The sequence below is a fragment of the Zea mays genome, chromosome 9 (genome assembly GCF_902167145.1).
Source record: "Zea mays cultivar B73 chromosome 9, Zm-B73-REFERENCE-NAM-5.0, whole genome shotgun sequence".
NCBI classification, from domain to species: Eukaryota; Viridiplantae; Streptophyta; class Magnoliopsida; order Poales; family Poaceae; genus Zea; species Zea mays.
This window is the reverse complement of record NC_050104.1, coordinates 96,329,699-96,338,583: the sequence shown is the minus strand read 5'-3', so window position 1 is coordinate 96,338,583 and position 8,885 is coordinate 96,329,699.

The following is an 8,885-nucleotide window of genomic DNA, read 5'->3' as shown; positions in this document are numbered from 1 at the left end:
TCGGACTTTGTTCCTTGTCACCACACCATGCTCATCTTGCTTGTTGCGGAATACCAACTTGGTTCCTACAACATTTTGGTTAGGACGTGGAACTAAATGCCATACCTCATTCCTTGTGAAGTTGTTGAGCTCCTCTTGCATTGCCAACACCTAATCCGAGTATCTTAGTGCATCCTCTACCCTGTATGGCTCAATAGAGAACACAAAAGCAGAATGTTCACAAAAATGAGTGACTCAAGATCGAGTGGTTACCCCCTTATGAATGTCACCGAGAATTGAGTTCACGGGGTGATCTCTTTGTATCGCTTGGTGGACTCTTGGGTGTGGCGGTCTTGGACCCTGAATTTCTTGATCATCTTCCTTGTCTTGATCAACTTCATCTCCCCCTTGATCATTGTCCTCCTCTTGAGGTGGCTCATCCTCTTGATTTTCATCTTCATTGTCTTGAGCCTGATCCTCATCTTGGGTTGGTGGAGATGCTTGCATGGAAGATGATGGTTGATCTTGTGCTTGTGGAGACTCTTCGGATTCCTCAGGACACACATCCCCAATGGACATGTTCCTTAGCGCGACGCACAGAGCCTCTTCATCATCTAGCTCATCAAGATCAACTTGCTCCACTTGGGAGCCATTAGTCTCATCAAACAAAATGTCACAAGAAAACTAATCTAGTGGATTTGTTGAAGACTCTATATGCCCTTGTGTTTGAGTCATAACCAAGTAAAAAGCCTTCTACAGCCTTAGGAGCAAATTTAGATTTTCTACCTCTTTTGACAAGAATAAAACATTTGCTACCAAAAACTCTAAAATATGAAACATTGGGCTTTTTACCGGTGAGGAGTTCATAAGATGTCTTCTTGAGGATTCGGTGAAGGTAGAGCCGGTTGATGGAGTAGCAGTCGGTGTTAATCGCCTCAGCCCAAAACCGGGCCGGAGTCTTGTAATCATCAAGCATGGTCCTTGCCATGTCCAGTAGAGTTCTATTCTTCCTCTCCACTACACCATTTTGTTGAGGTGTGTAGGGAGAAGAGAACTCATGCTTGATGCCCTCATCCTCAAGAAAGCCTTCAATTTGAGAGTTCTTGAACTCTGTCCAGTTGTCGCTTCTTATCTTCTTAATCCTTGATCCGAACTCATTTTGAGCCCGTCTCAAGAATGCCTTTAAGGTCTCTTGGGTCTGAGATTTTTCCTGTAAAAAGAATACCCAAGTGAAGCGAGAATAATCATCCACAATTACAAGACAGTACTTACTCCCACCGATGCTTATGTAAGCTATCGGGTCGAATAGATCCATGTGGAGTAACTCCAGTGGCCTGTCCGTTGTCATGATGTTCTAGTGTGGATGGTGGGTACCAACTTGCTTCCCTGCTTGACATGCGCTACAAACCCTGTCTTTCTCAAAATGAACATTGGTTAGTCCCAAAATGTGTTCTCCCTTTTGAAGCTTGTGAAGATTCTTCATCCCAACATGGGCTAGTCGGCGATGCCAGAGCCAACCCATATTAGTCTTAGCAATTAAGCAAGTATCGAGTTCAGCTCTATTGAAATCAACTAAGTATAGATGACCCTCTAATACAACCTTAAATGCTACTAAATCATCACTTCTTCTAAAGACAGTAACACCTATATTCGTAAAAAGATAGTTGTAACCCATTTTGCATAATTGAGAAACTAAAAGCAAGTTATAATCTAAAGAATCTACAAGAAAAACATTGGAAATGGAATGGTCAGGTGATATAGCAATTTTCCCAAGTCCTTTGACCAAACCTTGATTTCCATCCCCGAATGTGATAGCTCTTTGGGGATCTTCGTTTTTCTCGTAGGAGGAGAACATCCTTTTCTCCCCTGTCATGTGGTTTGTGCATCCGCTATCAATAATCCAACTTGAGCACTCGGATGCATAAACCTGCAAAACAATTTAGGCCTTGTTCTTAGGTACCCAAACAGTCTTGGGTCCTTTCACATTACAAACAAGCACCTTGGGTACCCAAACACAAGTCTTGGAGCCCTTGTATTTGCCCCCAACATATTTGGCAACTACTTTGCCTGATTTGTTAGTGAGCACATAAGAAGCATCAAAGGTTTTAAATGAAACATTAGGTTCATTTGATGCAGTAGGAGTTTTCTTTTTAGGCATTTTAACATGGGTAGAATGCCTAGAGCTAGATGCCTCATTCTTGTACATAAAAGCATGATGAGAAACAGAATGAGACTTCCTAGCATGAATTCTCCTGATCTTGTGCTCAGGATAACCAGTAGGATATAAAATGTAACCCTCGTTATCCTGAGCCATGGGAGTCTTGCCCTTAACAAAATTAGACAATCGTTTGGGGGCATTAAGTTTGACATTGCTTCCCTGTTGGAAACCAATGCCATCCTTGATGTCAGGGCGTCTCCCATTATAGAGCATGCTTCTAGCAAATTAAAATTTTCCATTTTCTATCTCATGCTCATTGATTTTACTAGTTAATTGAGCTATATGATCATTTTGTTGTTTAATTAAAGCAAGGTGATCATGAATAGCATCAATGTTAACATCTCTACATCTAGTACAAATAGCAATATGTTCAACAGTAGATGTAGAGGGTTTGCAAGTATTTAATTCATCAATTTTAGCATGTAAAATAGCATTCTCATTTCTAAGATTAGAAATAGAAACGTTGCAAACATTTAAACCTTTAGCCTTAGAAATTAACTTATCATTCTCAGTTTTAAGGCTAGCAATTGATTCATTCAATTTATTAATCTTAGCAATTAAACTAGCATTATCATTTTTAAGATTGGTAATTGAATCATCACAAGCATTTAATTTCTCAACCTTAGCAAATAAATTAGCGTTCTCAGTTCTAAGGTTGGAAATAGTGTCATGGCAAATGCTAAGCTCCTTAGTCAAAATTTCATTTTTCTCTACTTCCTGAGCATAAGCATTCTTCACCTTAACATGCTTTTTATTTTTCCTTAATAAGGAATTCCTCTTGGCTATCCAAGAGTTCATCCTTCTCATGAATAGCACCTATCAATTCATTTAATTTTTCTTTTTATTGCATGTTAAGGTTGGCAAAAAGAGTAAGCAAATTATCCTCATCTTCACTAGAGCTACCCTCATCACTAGATGTTGTATATTTAGTGGAGGCTCTAGATTTTACCTTCTTCCTTTTGCCATCCTTTGCCATGAGGCACTTGTGGCCGACGTTGGGGAAGAGAAGTCCCTTGTTGACGGCGATGTTGGCGGCATCCTCGTCGAAGGAGGAGTCGGTGGAGCTCTCGTCGGAGTCCCATTCCCGACACACGTGGGCATCGTCGCCCTTATTCTTGTAGTACTTCTTCTTCTCCTTCCTCTTTCCCCTCTTGTCATCGCCCCTGTCACTATCACTTGACATAGGACATTTAGCAATGAAATGACCGGGCTTACCACACTTGTAGCACACCCTCTTGGAGCGGGGCTTGTAGTCCTTCCCCCTCCTTTGCTTGAGGATTTGGCGGAAGCTCTTGATGATGAGCGTCATCTCCTCGTTGTCGAGCTTGGAGGCGTCGATGGGGAGCCTACTTGATGTAGACTCTTCTTTCTTCTCCTTCGTCGCTTTGAATGCGACAGGTTGCACCTCGGGTGTGGAGGTGGCGCCTTGCTCGATGATTTGTTTGGAGCCTTTGATCATCAACTCAAAGCTCACAAACTTTCCTATCACTTCCTCGGGAGACATTAACTTGTATCTAGGATCCCCATGAATTAATTGAACTTGAGTAGGATTACGAAAAACAAGGGATCTTAGAATAACCTTGACCATTTCATGGTCATCCCATTTTGTGCTCCCAAGGTTGCGCACTTGATTCACCAAGGTCTTGAGCCGGTTGTACATTGCTTATGGCTCCTCTCCTTGGGTGAGGACGAAACAACCGATCTCCCCCTGATCTTGGTCACCTCATCTCCCTCGTGCGCGATCTTGAGCACGCCCCAAATCTCCTTGGCACTCTTCAACCCTTGCACCTTATTATACTCCTCTCGACATAGAGAGGCGAGGAGTATAGTAGTGGCTTGTGAGTTGAAGTGCCGGATTTGGGTGACCTCATCCGAATCATATCCTTCATCCCCTACGGATGGTACCTACGATCCAAACTCAACAATATCCCATATGCTTGCGTGGAGTGAGGTTAGGTGATGCCTCATTTTATCACTCCACATACAATAGTCCTCACCATAAAAAACCGGTGGTTTGCCTAATGGGACGGAAAGCAAAGGAGTGTGTTTAGAAATGCGAGGATAGCGTAGGGGGATCTTACTAAACTTCTTCCGCTCATGGCGCTTAGAAGTGACGGATGGTGCGTCGGAGCTGGAGGTGGATGGCGACGAAGAATCGGTCTCATAGTAGACCACTTTCTTCATCTTCTTCTTCTTGTTGCCACTCTGATGCGACTTGACTCGTGGAGGTGATTCCTCCCTTCCTTTGGTGCCGGACTCCTTTGATGGAGCCTTCCCGTGGCTTGTGCCCGTTTCTATCTCCCTCTTGGCGGATCCTCCCGACATCACTTCGAGTGGTTAGACTCTAATGAAGTACCGGGCTCTGATACCGATTGAAAGTCACCTAGAGGGGGTGGATAGGCGGAAACTAAAATTTGCAACTTTAAGCACACTACAAGTCGGGGTTAGCGTTAGAATAAAATCCGAGTCCGAGAGAGAGGGGGGAAACAAATCAACCAAGAGATAAAGCGGATGACATGGTGATTTGTTTTACCGAGGTTCGGTTCCAAAGAACCTAGTCCCCGTTGAGGTGGTTACAAAGACCGAGTCTCTTTCAACCCTTTCCCTCTCTCAAACGGTCACCTAGACCGAGTGAGGCTTCTTCCTTCATCTCACGGGTCACTTAGAACCCGTAAGGACCACCACACAATTGATGTCTCTTGCCTCGCTTAGAAAGCTTGAGAGTAAGAAGTGAGAAAGAAAAGAAAGCCAAGCGAAGCAAATAAGAGCAACAAGGAACACAAAGAATCCTCTCACAAGTCCTAATGCGCTAAAGTTGAATCTGTGACTTTGAGCGGATCGATCACTTGAATTGTGTCTTTGGAGTGAAGTGTATTGCTCTTGTATTGAATGCACTGTTGTGAATGCTTGGATGGTTGGAGTGGTGGTGGTTGGGGGGTATTTATAGCCCTCAACCACCAATTCAACCGTTGGGGCAGGCTGCTGTCGATGGACGCACCAGACAGTCTGGTGCGCCACCGGACACTGTCTGATGCGCCAGCCGCGTCACCCAACCGTTAGAATTCTGGCGGTTTCGACCGTTGGAGCTTTGTCTTCTGGTGGCACCGGACAGTCCGATGTCGCACCGGATAGACACTGTTCATTGTCTGGTGCCCCTCTGATGGGCAGCTCTGACTCTCCGCGCACTGTTCTTCACTGTTCATCTGACTTCACCGCTTTTGCAGTCGACCGTTGCGCGAAGTAGCCGTTGCTCCGCTGGTGCACCGGACAGTCCGGTGGCACACCGGACAGTCCAGTGAATTATAGCGGAGCGGCTTTTCTGAAACCCGAAGGTGGCAAGTTCAGAGTGGTACGACCCTGGTGCACCGGACAGTGTCCGGTGGCACACTGGACAGTCCGGTGCACCAGACCAGAGTTCTTTTGCTTCTTTCTTTTGCTTCTTTCTTTTGAACCCTAACTTTAATCTTTTATTGGTTTGTGTTGAACCTTTATGCACCTGTAGAATATATAATCTAGAACAAACTAGTTAGTACAATTATTCGTGTTGGGCATTCAACCACCAAAATCATTTAGGAAAAGGTTAAACCCTATTTCCCTTTCAGTTACATAGACTAGACCCCTTATTTTTATGCATATTTATATGATAAAAGATATTCTATTGATACCAAACGAAAATGTAAAGCATATGCATAGTTTTATATGGGGTGAATGAAATTTATCATGGCATGTTTGTCTATATAAAATAAGAAAATCAAGTAAATGATGTTAATATTTTGATACGATTTTGATACCAATCGTAAGATGATATTAATATGTAGATACAAATTGGAAGATGGTACCAATTTGTAGTGGAAGCACATTGTCCTTCTCTAGAGATTCCATTTTCCTTCAAATGAGACTACTACACACATGATAAGCTTAGAAATGGTGTTAATCTCAAAGAAATCGAACCATAGAATGATCTCACCCCTAAAAGTGTGCATACAAGTTTTGAATATTTACAGGAGATAATGTCACAAGAGCATTACCTTAGGTGATACTTTAGGGGGGGTAAATTATCTATAATTTGAAGATTGACATATATAATTCAAAATGATACCAATTAAAAAAATTATGGTACTTAATTGAAATATACTAACAAATATGGATATCATATGTTTAGGAATTTAAGCAAGTTATGTTGCGTGCTTTGTTAAACATTTTAAACCATATAGGTTTGCTCTAAGGGTATGAATTTAAATCGAGCAAGCCTACCATATGATTATCCTAGTATGAATGCTTATTAATTAAAAATAAATACCAACTAAAAGTATATATCAAATAAATACTAATTGAAAAACATGACTATCAATTGAAAGCAATACTAGGCATAAAAGATAAACTATGTACTAAGAAAAGTTACGCATATCTAAAACAAGAAATATTAAATGTAGTTACCTAAGCATGGGTGTGGAATTTGGGTACATAGTTTTCACTAACCCACTTGGCAATAACCTTAAACCGGTACGATGTACCCCATGATATACATCCTACTTTTGACATGTCTCTAATTCCCCAAAATTCGTTGAACTTCTCACTTCTTTCTTGAGACCTAAACCTTTTTGGTGCTCTTCATGGTTGATATTATATCCTTTGGCATCCAAATCTGTTTGGCCCATTTTCCTTAATTGGAATGATTATTGACCTTGATAGCTATCAACTTGTCATTTTTATCTTCTTGAGCAAGTAAGGTGTGGTGTCCTTTTTGTCCACCTTGTTGGTATAGGTGTCGGAGAGCTTGCTTGTTGGCGTTTTCTTTCTCCATCGGTACTCACCTTGAGAGTACCTAGAGGGGGGTGAATAGGTGATCCTGTAAAAACTTGAAACTTATAGCCACAAAACTTGGTTAAGTGTTAGTAGGCTAAATAGCGAGCTCTTGTGAACACAAGTATCACAGAAAGGCAATCACAAAAGACACGCGAGTTATCCCGTGGTTCGGCCAAGTACAACACTTGCCTACTCCATGTTGTGGCGTCCCAATGGACGAGGGTTGCACTCAACCCCTTTCAAGTGATCCAAAGATCCACTTGAATACCACGGTGTTTTTCTTTCTTTCACTATATCCCGTTTGCGAGGAATCTCCACAACTTGGAGCCTCTCGCCCTTACAAATGATGTTCACAAAGAAACACAGATGTAAGGGAGGGAAAAAGCAACACACACAAATCCCAGCAATACTCACACACACAAGCCAAGACTTGATCTCAAATGTAACACAACAAGTTCACCACTAGAACGGAGCTCAAATCACTAAGAATGTCAATCGAGTGTGTGAAGATGGAGTGCGGGAGTCTTAGAATGTTCAGAGTATGCTTGGTGTACTCCTCCATGCGCCTAGGGGTCCCTTTTATAGCCCCAAGGCAACTAGGAGCCGTTGAGAGCAATCCAGGAAGGCAATTCTTGCCTTCTGTCGGGTGGCGCACCGAACAGTTCGGTGTGCCACCGGACAGGCACTGTTCAGTGTCCGGTGCAGATTGCTTTCCTAAACTAGCGCATCCGACCGTTGAAGATTTGGAGCCGTTGGCGCACCGGATACTGTCCGGTGCACACCGGATAGTCCAGTGCCCCCATCAGACCGTTGGCTCGACCACGCGTCACGCGCGGATTTCGCGGCCGACCGTTGGCGCGGCCGACCGTTGGCTTACCGGACAGTCCGGTGCACCACCGGACAGTCTGGTGATTTTTAGTCGTACGCCACCGTCGAGACCCGAGAGCAGCCAGTTGACCAGACGCCAGTCTGGCGCACCGGACACTGTCCGGTGCACCCAGACTGCATAGAGTCTTGGCTGCTCCAGCCAAGTCTTTTCCTTTTTGTCTTTTCTCTGATTCTAGCACTTAGACAAATATGTTAGTACACAAAAACCAATGTACTAAGTCTAGAATCATACCTTTGTGTTGATTTGCACTTCATCCACCATTTTGCACTTATTAATACTTAAACCATTTTTGTGTTGGGCACTTAATCACCAAAATACTTAGAAATGGCCCAAGGGCACATTTCCCTTTCAATCTCCCCCTTTTTGGTGATTTATGCCAACACAACACAAAGCAACACATAGAAGTGCAACATTAATGCAAATAAGAACAAGAATTGTTTTTTATTCAAATTTGACATATTTGGATCATTCTTTGCCACCACTTGGTTTGTTTTTTGCAAATCAAACTCAATTTCCTATCTCTAAGTCAAATTCACTTGTTGAGGCATAGAGAGAGGTATTCCAAGAGAAATTGATCGAAGATTCAAAAACTCCCCCTTTTTCCCATAATCAACATAAACTCCCCACAAGAGACCAACTTTTGACAATAAGAGACAATAAGAGTATTTTGTCAAAACAAAAGCTCTAACTCTACTATTTTCAAAAATCTCAAGTGGTAGCTGATCCATTTGCTTGCTTTGGCCTTAATTTTTCTCCCCCTTTGGCATCAAGCACCAAAATGTGATCATTTCTGGCCTTTAAACCCCATTGTCTTACCAAAATCTTCAATTAAGAGTAAAAAGGCAAAAAGAGCATGGAGATGAACTTGGAATTAGTTACTCTCTCATCGAAGTGCAGTGGAAGGCTTTCATGGTCCAAGTCCACCTTTCCCTTTCAATCCACTTTTGAGACTAAAACAAGTAAACTCAAGCACATGGTTAGTCTCAAAGTGTC